Raw genomic sequence first — 13,489 nt, 5'->3', positions numbered from 1 at the left:
ACAAGTATGTTCCAGAAATGGCCCCGAGTCTCACTTACGCACCGCATCGTGTTGCGAGGCCGTTCCCATGGCAAGTAATTTCTTAATCCCTGGCTAACTTCACCGGAAATTGGTGTTTTCTGTCCGATTTCCGAGGGATTGGAGAGATGTAACTGTGTTCCTAGCTTCAGTTTTATATTTTATTTTTATTTCTTGTTTCGATTGTCCTCAGCTCTCATCAGAGGAACAAAATTGACGGTCATGCTATTCATAGTTACCATCAAAGGTACCTTGCTTATTCCCACTTCATGAAGTTATGGACAGTTTCTTTACTTAATTCTGTGTAGGAAACCACGAGAATCACGAAACTCGAATTATGTCAAGTGAGAAGAACTTGGATCATAGAATGAAGGCTTTCACTTAGATGTTGAGATTGGACGCCTTAGAGCGACTTTCAAGAAGAATGGGTATTCCAACAGAGAGACAGATCGTGCACTACGCCCTAGACTGACAACCAGGAAGGACGATGATCGACACCAACCCAAGGGGAAAGTGTTCTTACCATTTATCAGTAAGTTCACTGATCGCACTGGAAAAAAATTTAAGCAAGTACGATGTGGAAACTGTTTTCAGACCCACCACGAAAATAAAAGAAAGTTTAAGATCCGAAAAAGATAAACGACATCCTCTAGCTACACCAGGTGTCTATAAAATTCCGTGCAGTTGTGGAAAGTTCTATACAGGTACAACAAAAAGAAGCGTCAACACCCGTCTGGGTGAACATAAAAGAAACTGCCGCCTCTATCATATTGATAAATTTGCTGTAGCGGATCATGTGTTTCAGGAAGATGATCATAAAATAAAGTTTAGTGAGACGACCGTCATAGCAAAGACGTCGCATTATTATGCGCGAATGTACAGAGATTGCCAAACACTTGTCTTGTGACAGCCAGAGCGACAGCACCAGCAGCAGCGAGTACTGTTTGTATAAAGCGTTTATTTTGCATTTTGTTTACGACCTTCCACTAAGGAAGGGGTTCTATTTGTGTTTATCTGCTCTGCATAGTAACTAACAGTTCTTGATAAAACTTTACGTAGTTTTCGTGTTAGATTTCTTAGTGTCTTCTTGATCGTTTAGAACAGAAAGCGCCCTAAAACCGTCTTTTGTTTGTTTCGCGGCCGTTAGCCACTAGTCACCTGAATCAGCAGTTGTCTTGTGACAGCCAGAGCGACAGCACCAGCAGCAGCGAGTACTGTTTGTATAAAGCGTTTATTTTGCATTTTGTTTACGACCTTCCACTAAGGAAGGGGTTCTATTTGTGTTTATCTGCTCTGCATAGTAACTAACAGTTCTTGATAAAACTTTACGTAGTTTTCGAGTTAGATTTCTTAGTGTTTTCTTGATCGTTTAGAACAGAAAGCGCCCTAAAACCGTCTTTTGTTTGTTTCGCGGCCGTTAGCCACTAGTCACTTGAATCAGCAGTTGTCTTGTGACAGCCAGAGCGACAGCACCAGCAGCAGCGAGTACTGTTTGTATAAAGCGTTTTTGTACTTATTTGCTGCGCTTAGCTTTTAAATAGTTTTTCTGGGAAAACCTAGCGTAGTTTTCGCGTCTCGTATTTCAGTGAGTGTTTCTTGATTATCAGAGTAGCTCATCAGAAGATTATCTTGGGAATTTGTCACCGTATAGAGTAGGTAAACATAGTCATGTGTAGGGGCTGTGGTTGTTGTGAGCGGACGCAAGGAGAATTGGCCACTCTTCGGGGGCAGGTGGAGGCTTTGTCTGTTAGGCTCATCGAGCTCGAGGCGCAGGCGTCGGCTCGTAGTGGCGTTGGGGCAACTGTGGTGAGACCTATGCCTACTTCGGTGGCCTTGGAATCACATGGAACCCCTGATGTCGCTGCGTCTTCCGGCAGTGAGCATCTTACCGGTCAGCCATCACTTCAGGGTGAATGGCGGACAGTGGTGGGCTCGCGCGTGCCTGGCCGAAAGGCGAAGGTGGGATCTGGCCGCGTGGCAGCTGCCTTACCCCTTTCCAACAGGTACGGGGTGCTTCCTAGTGGTGATGACATCGTTTCCGAGCCACCACAGGGTGCCTCGCCTGTTGGGCCAGTGGCCGATTCTCCGGCAAGGTCCTGACAGTCACAGAGGGCGGGCCTATTAGTTATAGGGAGCTCCAACGTTAGGCGGGTTATGGAGCCCCTCAGGAAAATAGCGGGTAGGTCGGGGAAGAATGCCAGTGTGCACTCGGTGTGCTTGCCGGGGGGTCTCGTCCGTAATGTGGAGGAGGCCCTTCCGGCAGCTATTGAACGCACTGGGTGTGACCGGCTGCAGATAGTAGCACATGTCGGAACGAATGACGCCTGCCGCTTGGGTTCTGAGGCCATCCTTGGTTCCTTCCGGCGGCTGGCTGATTTGGTGAAGACAACCAGCATCGCACGCGGAGTGCAAGCTGAGCTTAATATCTGCAGCATAGTGCCCAGAGTCGATCGCGGTCCTCTGGTTTGGAGCCGTGTGGAGGGTCTAAACCAGAGGCTCAGACGACTCTGCGACTATAATGGTTGCAAATTCATCGACCTCCGTTATTGGGTGAGGAACTGTAGGGCCCCCCTAGACAGGTCAGGCGTGCACTACACACCGGAAGCAGCTACTAGGGTAGCAGAGTACGTGTGGCGTGCACACGGGGGTTTTTTAGGTTAGAGGGACCCCCCCTTGGGCGAAACGATAAAATACCTGACGGCTTACCAGAGAGGACATTATCATCGTTGATAAAGAATGTCCGTCCTCAGAGACCAAAAACAGGAAAAGTTAACGTAATATTGGTAAACTGCAGGAGTATCCAGGGCAAGGTTCCTGAATTAGTATCTCTTATTGAAGGAAATAGTGCGCATATAGTATTAGGAACGGAAAGTTGGTTAAAACCGGAAGTGAACAGTAACGAAATCCTAGACACAGAATGGAATATATACCGCAAGGATAGGATAAACGCCAATGGTGGAGGAGTATTTATAGCAGTAAAGAATTCAATAATATCCAGTGAAGTTATTAGCGAATGCGAATGTGAAATAATCTGGGTTAAGTTAAGTATCAAAGGTGGGTCAGATATGATAGTCGGATGCTTCTATAGACCACCTGCATCAGCAACCGTAGTAGTTGAGCGCCTCAGAGAGAACCTGCAGAACGTCGTGAAGAAGTTTCGTGATCATACTATTGTAATAGGGGGAGACTTCAATCTACCAGGTATAGAATGGGATAGTCACACAATCAGAACTGGAGCCAGGGACAGAGACTCTTGTGACATTATCCTGACTGCCTTGTCCGAGAATTACTTCGAGCAGATAGTTAGAGAACCAACTCGTGAAGCTAACGTTTTAGACCTCATAGCAACAAATAGACCGGAACTTTTCGACTCCGTGAATGTAGAAGAGGATATCAGTGATCATAAGTCAGTGGTTGCATCAATGACTACAAGTGTAATAAGAAATGCCAAGAAAGGAAGGAAAATATATTTGCTTAACAAGAGTGATAGGGCACAAATCGCAGAATATCTGAGTGACCACCATCAAACGTTCATTTCTGAGGAAGAGGATGTGGAACAAAAATGGAAAAAATTCAGAAACATCGTCCAGTACGCCTTAGATAAGTTCGTACCGACTAAGGTCCAAAGCGAGGGGAAAGATCCACCGTGGTATAACAATCATGTACGAAAGGTACTACGGAAACAAAGAAAGCTTCATCATAGGTTTAAGAGTAGTCGAATCATAGCTGATAAGGAAAAGCTGAACGAAGCGAAAAAGAGCGTAAAGAGAGCAATGAGAGAAGCATTCAACGAATTCGAACATAAAACATTGGCAAACAATCTAAACAAGAACCCTAAAAAGTTTTGGTCATATGTAAAATCGGTAAGCGGATCTAAATCCCCTATTCAGTCACTCGTTGACCACGATGGAACCGAAACAGAGGACGACCGAAGAAAGGCAGAAATACTGAATTCAGTGTTCCGAAACTGTTTCACTGCGGAAAATCGTAACACGGTCCCTGACTTCAGCCGTCGCACGGACGCCAAAATGGAAAATATTGAAATAAACGATATCGGAATTGAAAAACAACTGCTATCACTTAGTAGCGGAAAAGCATCCGGACCAGACGAGATACCCTTAAGATTCTACAGTGATTATGCTAAAGAACTTGCCCCCTTTCTATCAGCAATTTATCGTAGATCGCTGGAAGAACGTAAAGTACCTAGCGACTGGAAGAAAGCGCAGGTCGTTCCCATTTTCAAGAAGGGTCATAAATCAGATGCGAATAATTATAGGCCTATTTCGCTTACGTCAATCTGTTGTAGAATAATGGAACATGTTTTGTGTTCTCGTATTATGACGTTCTTAGATAATACAAATCTCCTTCATCATAACCAACATGGATTTCGCAAACAGAGATCATGTGAAACTCAGCTCGCCCTATTTGCCCAAGAAATTCACAGTGCCGTAGACACTGGCGAGCAGATTGATGCCGTATTCCTGGACTTCAGGAAGGCATTTGATACGGTTCCGCACTTACGTTTAGTGAAAAAAATACGAGCTTACGGAATATCGGACCAGGTTTGTGATTGGATTCAGGATTGCCTAGAAGAAAGAACACAACATGTCATTCTTAACGGTTCAAAATCTGCAGATGTAGAGGTAATTTCGGGAGTACCGCAGGGAAGCGTGATAGGACCTTTATTGTTTACAATATACATAAATGACTTAGTTGACAACATCGGTAGCTCCGTGAGGCTATTTGCAGATGACACGGTTGTCTACAAGAAAGTAGCAACATCAGAAGACTCGTACGTACTCCAGGAGGACCTGCAGAGGATTAATGCATGGTGCGACAGCTGGCAGCTTTCCCTAAACGTAGATAAATGTAATATAATGCGCATACATAGGGGCAGAAATCCATTCCAGTACGATTATGCCATAGGTGGTAAATCATTGGAAGCGGTAACGACCGTAAAATACTTAGGAGTTACTATCCGGAGCGATCTGAAGTGGAATGATCACATAAAACAAATAGTGGGAAAAGCAGGCGCCAGGTTGAGATTCATAGGAAGAATTCTAAGAAAATGTGACTCATCGACGAAAGAAGTAGCTTACAAAACGCTTGTTCGTCCGATTCTTGAGTATTGCTCATCAGTATGGGACCCTTACCAGGTTGGATTAATAGAAGAGATAGACATGATCCAGCGAAAAGCAGCGCGATTCGTCATGGGGACATTTAGTCAGCGCGAGAGCGTTACGGAGATGCTGAACAAGCTCCAGTGGCGGACACTTCAAGAAAGGCGTTACGCAATACGGAGAGGTTTATTATCGAAATTACGAGAGAGCACATTCCGGGAAGAGATGGGCAACATATTACTACCGCCCACATATATCTCGCGTAATGATCACAACGAAAAGATCCGAGAAATTAGAGCAAATACGGAGACTTACAAGCAGTCGTTCTTTCCACGCACAATTCGTGAATGGAACAGGGAAGGGGGGATCAGATAGTGGTACAATAAGTACCCTCCGCCACACACCGTAAGGTGGCTCGCGGAGTATAGATGTAGATGTAGATGTAATTTTAATAGAGAAGATGATGGCATTAAGCTGGATAAGATATGGATGTCAACATTGCAGCAACAGCGTAACAATCCATTAATTTGAATTGAGAAAGTTGGCAATATCAGAGAGATTATAGCACAGCCGACGTCACGTGATTGACAGCGGCGCCCTCTGGATGGCTTATATATACGGCGCTCACTCGCGCTCTCGTTGCAGTTCGCCGCTTGTCCTCGGAGGATGCCTTCCGCAGTCGAAGGCGAAACGTCAGGGGAGAGGCATCTCAGCCCGGAAGTGTTGAGTGATGAGAAGAACTTTGTTACGACCTCTAAGTGGGTAAACAAGAGCCAGTAACATATCTACGTTCCAATATTTTACCATCCTGCTATCAGGCTTTGGAGATACGTTTATTTCTCCTTTCGGTATCGCGTCACTGCATAGCAATGACCTCTCCAAGTAAACACCTCAAAAAATAGATAAATTCTCTAGTTCCTTCGACGAATATAAAATCGTAAAGCAGGAAGGGTAATGGTACCACTCTTGCTTATGAAGTTCCAACCTGCCGATGGAGAACAAAACTAGCAACTCTGGGTATAAAAATCTTTATTTTCCTTCAGTATTGGTCAGAGTTGCCATGATAATCATTTCCTTGTGATGACTAGTTTCAGACAATCACGTCCATTTTCGAAGCATGGCCTACAAAAGATTTCATGATGTTAACAAACGCGAAATTATAATGCATCTCTGTGTTTGTACATACAAGTTTAACGTTACATAAAGCGTTACAGTAATTCTTCAAATATGCAATACATGTTTTAACATACTATGTACGTAAGTCTAATCAGGCGATTCCCACCAATGTACACTCACATTCAGAAAAAAACAGACCACCTTGAACGACTAGAGATAGGACATTAATATTAGCAAGACGTGTACGTTAGTATATTCTGCAGAAGTGATAAACATTTCAGTCACGTCTATTCAGCGTGTGCCCTGTTGTCTAGCAGGTACAGGGTCCGCCATGGACCCTCATAACTTGTTCCACGTGTGACGGCATCGACGCATGTAAGTCGCGAATGGCGTTCTGTGGCTTAGCCAACCATGCTGCATTTAGCTGGTTCCAAAGTTCATCTGTGATGGTTGGCACTGGGTTACAGCGCTGCGCCCGTCGTTTCATCATATCGCACACATTTTCGATTGGTGACAATTCTGGTGAACTGCCGGGCCATGACAAAACGCTGATATCCTGTGACACCAAGAAAGTGAACAAAATGCTCCTAGTTTTCTCCGTTCGCTTGTCTTGAACATCTCCACAATATCGTTCATTGTTTTTTATACTTCATATTTAGTTGATATGTCATTACCAGGAGATCCGGTGGATAGTTTAGCTGCCTGTTATCCCTGTTGCTCAATTAGCACCAACCAGGAGGCACATGTAGGGTGTTTTAAGGTTAAACCTATGGACTGCAAAATCTGGAGACTCCAACCCAGTGTGAGTAAAACAGAAGTGTGTTGCTTCCATTTAAATAATCGGTTGGCGAACGTAAAACTGGAAGTAAGTTTCAGATGCAGAATTCTTCGTCATAATTGGAACCCAAAATATCTTGGTCTCATCCTGGACCGTACACTATGCTTCAAATAATACTTTCTTAAGTTATCTCAAAAGTTGACGACTCGAAACAACATCCTCCATGAGGCATGCGGAACTACCAGGGGATCTTCAGCAACCACCCTGCGATCTACAGCTCTGGGCTTGCTGTACTCAAGTGTCGAGTAATGTGAATCTGTTTGGATGAACAGTCATCATAAAAGCCTTGTTGACACCCAGCTGAATACGACAATGCGCATAATATATGGCGCAATCAGATCTACTCCAGTTTATTGGCTTCCACTGTTAACCAGTATAATGCCTCCTGATCTATGCACATGTACTGCCCTTGTGAGAGAATTCCAGGAATTCTAACATACCCGTGCATAGCGACCTGCCACTTTTAAATCGCAAGAGACTGAAATCACGCCATCCAACTCTGTACGATGCTGCTGACATGGTTGGTACGGATTTCAGACCTCTTGAAGAATGGAAAGGTCGGTGGCAGCAGTGACAGATGTGCGCCTGCATGACATCTTCTCAGGTGCCAAACTTTCAAGTGGATTCGACCTGTCACACAAAACCTGGACTACCCTCAACCTGCAGGGATGCTCTCTTTAAGTGGAAAAAGCTGCCTAATCCAGCCTGTGGCTGCGGGCCTCCATACCAGACTGTTCACCACATTGTCAGTGAATGCAGGATTCGATCCTATCACGGTGCCGAAGAGGACTTCCTGCTAGCAACTCCAGAAGCAGTGCACTGGATTGAAGGACTGGATATTCAGTTGTAAAGACAAACTTAAGTTTCTTGTGTGTCAATATGTACACATGTATATGTAATTTAACTTTATAATATGTCTGTATTAGCTATAAGCTAAATAAATAAATGTACTTCATATGGCCTTACTGTTTAGCTGTTTTCACTTATACCATGTCTTTCTATTTACTACAGTTTTACTCTAAATTTTAAGTTATAAGTCTCTTTGAACTTTGCTTTTCTGGTTTTATAACTTTACAGTAAATGAATAACCACTCATTTATCTTAGTCTTACGAGAAAATTTCTGTCTGTTGGTGCCAAATGCTTAGTAAGAGCTTGCCATCAAAACATACTTTTCTAGCGGTAAAGGAAATAGAGTGAATTCACGTAGTTCCTGGTGAGAAAGCACGTAAAGGTAATTCATGTATAACAGTAACAATACATCCGAGAGGTGCCGAGCTGCGTTAACTATTACTGGATCCTCCTCCTTGTCACTCTATTTCTTACTCTGAGAAGATCACTTACTGTAACGAGCTGTTAGAACAGTCTCCAGTCTGATAGTATTGTATGAGGGGCGTTCAATAACAAATGCAACACTTTTTTTTATGAAATCAGGTTGGTTTTATTCGGAATTCCAATACACCATACTATTCCCCACTGTTCTCCCTACAAAACCGTATTTTTCAGCATGATCTCCGTCCAATGCGACAGCCTTATGCCACCTTACTTGGAGAGCCCACATGCCCGCATAGTACCACTCCATGGTCGACATCGGAGCCAACATCTTGCTGCATCAATAATCTCCCCATCGTTCACGTACTGCTTCTTGCTTATAGTAGCCTTCATTGGGCCAAACAGTTGGAAGACGGAAGGAGAGAGACCAGTGCTGTAGGGTGGATGAGGAAGAACAGTACAATGAAGTTTTGTTTCTCACGGGTATGTAGATTTGCGTGAGACCTTGCCTTGTCATGGAGAATGAGTAAGGCCGGCCGCTGTGGCCGAGTGGTTCTAGGCGCTACAGTCGGGAACCACGCAGCTGCTACGCTCGCGGGTTCGAATCCTGCCTCGGGCATGGATGTGTGTGGTGTCCTTAGGTTGGTTAGGTTAAAGTAGTTCTAAGTCTAGGTGACTGATGACCTGAGATGTTACGTTCCATAGTACTTAGAGCCATTTAACCATTTGTGAGAAGGAGAAGTTAGTTTGAATTTTTGTGGCAACGAACACGCTGAAATTGTTTCTTCAATTTTCTGAGGATAGTACAATGCTCTTCAGATTTTATCGTTACACCATAATGGAGGACATCAAACAGAACAGTCGGTTCAGAGTCCCAGAAGACCGTCGTCACGACTTTACCGTCTGAGGCTGCGTCTTTGAATTTTTTCTTCACAGGAGAGGTTGTGTGGGATCACATCAAGAACTACCGTTTTGTTTCCAGTTCGTATTGAAGAACCTAAGTTTTAACCCCTGTGCTAATGTTCGACAAAGAAAATTGTTACGATTACCCTCGTAATGGGCGAGCAACTCCGCACAAAATGTCCTTCGTTGCTCTTTATGGTCTTCTGTCAGGCGATGAGGAACCGCGCGGCCACACACCTTTGAGTACCCCAACTGGGGGACGAGTGTGTCAGCACTACCAACAGAGACGCCCAGTTGTGCAGCGAGGTGTTGGTTGTGATCCACCGATCACCTGCAGTGAGCGTTTCCACATGTTCCAACATTGCAGGAGTCACAGATGTTTGCGGCCGGCCGGCACGCAGGGGATCGCACAGGTTTGCGCGGCTTTGTTGCAATGATGACAGATGCCTCATCCAACGACTCACCGTGCTTTTGTTCGCTGACAGGTCTTCGTAAGACATTCTACAAGTGACTATGAATACCTGTGATGCTCTAATTTCTCGCCAAAAGAAAATCAGTGACAGATATCTGCTTGGAACGCTCCTCCATTATAGGGGCAATTATGAGGGCTACGTCTAGCGCCTACCAGAACTTTATGAAACTATAAGGGATGAATCGGAAATATTGCACGATTTCCCACAGCAAATTCTGCATGTTTCATTCGAAATTGGAGAAAAAGATGTGTTGCCTTACTCACTGAACACCCCCTCGCATCATCACTTCTGGAATCTGAATAACGGGAAATATATTCTTTCAGTTTTATGTCGCGTTTGGATCAAATTGTATTGTGCCAAAATAAAGTTCTTTGATCCAGCATAGCTCTATGGCACTGAATCACTCAGTCTCTTCTAGTCTAGACCATTCTGCAGCTGCGAAGGCTCGACAGCGCATAAGCACGAAAGAGGAAATACGAGGTGTGGCTAGGAAAAAACCGGACTAGTACTGGTGAAACAATAAAACGAATGCAATAAGGCTGAAAGTCGCGTGGCCTGTCACGTGACTCTCGCTCCGACTACTGCTCGAGTTTCATCTGCCTCCTGCACTCAGTCTGCCCATGGCGTCTGTTTTAAGTAGTTGACGTTTTGTCTGTGCGTCGGAAAATGTTGAGTGTACAGAAAGAACAGCGTGTTAACATCAAATTTTGTTTCAAACTAGGAAAATCTGCAAGTGAAACGTTTGTAATGTTACAACAAGTGTACGGCGATGATTGTTTATCGCGAACACAAGTGTTTGAGTGGTTTAAACGATTTGAAGATGGCCGCGAAGACACCAGTGATGGCACTCGCACTGGCAGACCATTGTCAGCAAAAACTGATGCAAACATTGAAAAAATCGGTAAACTTGTTCGACAAGATCGCCGTTTAACAATCAGAGCAGTGTCTGAGTTAACAGGAGTTGACAAGGAAAGTGTTAGGCAGATTCTTCATGAAAGTTTCAACATGAACAAAGTGTGTTCAAAAATGGTTCCAAAGTGTCTCACAATTGAACAGAAGGAACGCCGAAGAATGATTTGTTCTGACATCCTGGAAAACATTGAAAGTGATCCCACCTTCTTACAAAATGTTATTACTTGCGATGAATCGTGGTTTTTTACTTACGATCCCGAAACTAAACGCCAATCGATTCATTGGCAAACTCCTGGTTCTCCACGACAAAAAGAAGCACGAATGTCAAAATCGAAATTCAAGGCAAAGATGATTGTTTTTTTTGACATCAAAGGGATTGTGCACATTGATTGGGTACCAGAGGGACAAACAGTGAATCAGCATTACTACATTAGCGTCCTGGCTACCCTACGTGAGCGAGTACGGAGAAAACGGAACGATTTGTGGAGAAAAAAGTTATGGATCCTTCACCAAGACAATGCCCCAGCTCACAGTGCGTTGTCAGTGAAGACGTTTTTGGCAAAACACAACATTCCCATCTTAGATCATCCACCCTACTCACCTGATTTGGCCCCCTGTGACTTTTTTCTTTTCCCTAAAGTCAAGTCAGCTTTGAAAGGAACTAGATTTGAGACTGTTGAAGCAGTAAAAGAAAAAGCGACGGAAGTAATGTATGGACTTACCGAAAATGATCTGCAGGATTGCTATGAACAGTGGAAAATTCGTATGGAGCGGTGTAGAGACCGAGGAGGAGAGTACATTGAAGGAGATAACATGAAATTGTAAATAATTGTAAATAAATGATTTTTCCAGCATCAGTACGGTTTTTTTCTAGCCGCTCCTCGTACTTCTTCGGTACAACAGTCAATAGACTAATTCCTTTCCCTGTAAATATTATTATAAAATTTTCTTAATTCTGCAGCACAGATTGACTTTTCGACAGGTACTGCCTCTTTAGGTCCTCAAAAAATTTGTATTTGTCACTGAATTAAACATGTAACGCTATATGTACGCCGAAGAATTTCCGCTTTTGAAAACAGAATTCTCATTAATTCCAGAGTTGCATTCTGCAATCAAGGCATAATTGCTCCACAACTTAGGACGGAGTTTTGAGCATACTCAATAGAAGAGTAATCTAATCGTTCCGATACTTGTATGGAAACGTTAAATCTTTTCTTAGTTATTGTTAATCTTAGTAACAATGATGAATATTTGTTCATCCGTTATTTTGATTAGGGCTTGGTAAATGTGGTATTGTAAAATTTACATATTCTCTTCAGAACATTAATCAATTTTTCACCATTTATAGTATTCGTTATAGCCGTGTCGCTAATAAGATGCTGAGACCTGTTTAAACACATAAGTGATAAGTGATGCTATCGAGAAAGATAGGCGTTGGACGAACCTCAGATCTACCTCCACGGTATGTTGGCACCGAATGAGAACTACGGGAGCAGGTTCACTACCGAACACTTTTGGTGCGTCGTGGAGAGGGCGTGTTTAATTCTCACATGTTTATTGTTGCTTGAAAGTGCTGAGAGTGTCTTTTCGTAATTCTTTGACTTATTCAAGTAAGTTCATCCGAAATTTTTACAAAGAAGCTAAAAGTATTTAGGAAGGATAGATTAAATAAATTTGGCAGAGGCGTATTTATTGCTGTCACAAGTAGTTTATCATGTAGGAAACTGAAGAAGATAGTTTCTGTGAGTAAATATGGGTAGAGGCTATACTTGACAACAGGAATAAATTAGCAATTGGTTTCTTTTACCGACCCCAGACTCATATGACAGAGATGCTGAACAGTTTAACGAAAACTTCATTAGCATGACAAATAGGTGCCCCACTCAATGTGTTAGCGAAAATACGTGTTCAAGCCAGAAGATGGTATAAAACATCGTCAGAAATTGTGCTAAATGCTTTCTCCGAAAATTACTCCCAGAAAATACACTAGTGTCCAGAATTACTGCAACAAACCGCTATTTCCCCGTCTTGTGCCTAATTCACGGTATAATCAAACAGTCTGTCAACAGATGTTCGTACAATCGTGCTCTTCACGGAAGGTGGTATTCCAGTCAATGGACAACCACGCCAACGATGACGTCAGGGCATCTATCAACCGGGGTAATGTGTGCCGGGTAGTCCCACATCCACAGTCGCTGGGTATACAATCATAAAGAAGACGCTACCAGACTCTCTGCGGCGGAGGACCATAAGAAGAATGGAAACAGGACAGTCGCAGACTGTTGTGGCCCAATGCTTTGATGTGAATCGTTCTCTTGTTTCTCGGATGTGGCGACATTTTAAAGAGACCAAAACAGAATCCCAAAGACTAGGGCAGGCCAAGCAGAAAGATTGGAGTGTTATTTGGCTGCAAGGGCACGACGGTACCGCCTTAGTACTCCAACAATGGCAGGTTATCAAGATTTAAGTGAGTCTGAACCAGCGATGGGACATAGTATCTCCGAGGTAGCGATGCAGCGGGGATGTTCCCGCACAACCATTTTACGACTGTACCATGAATATCAGAAATCCAGTAAAGCATCCAATCTCCGACATCGCTGCGGCCGGAAAAAGACCCTGCAAGAACGGAACCAACGGTGACTGGAGAGAATCGTTAAACGTGACAGAAGTGCAACCCTTTCGCAAATTGCTGCACATTTCAGTGCTAGACCATCAACAAGTGTCGGCGTGCGAACCATTCAATGAAACATTATCGATATGGGCTTTCGGAGCCGAAGACCCACTCGTGTACCCTTGATGACTGCATGACACAGTTTTACGCCCTGCCTGGTCGCATGAA

The sequence above is a fragment of the Schistocerca serialis genome, chromosome 9 (genome assembly GCF_023864345.2).
Source record: "Schistocerca serialis cubense isolate TAMUIC-IGC-003099 chromosome 9, iqSchSeri2.2, whole genome shotgun sequence".
Lineage (NCBI taxonomy): Eukaryota > Metazoa > Arthropoda > Insecta > Orthoptera > Acrididae > Schistocerca > Schistocerca serialis.
The sequence above is the reverse complement of the archived record's forward strand: the minus strand, read 5'-3'. Positions refer to the sequence as shown.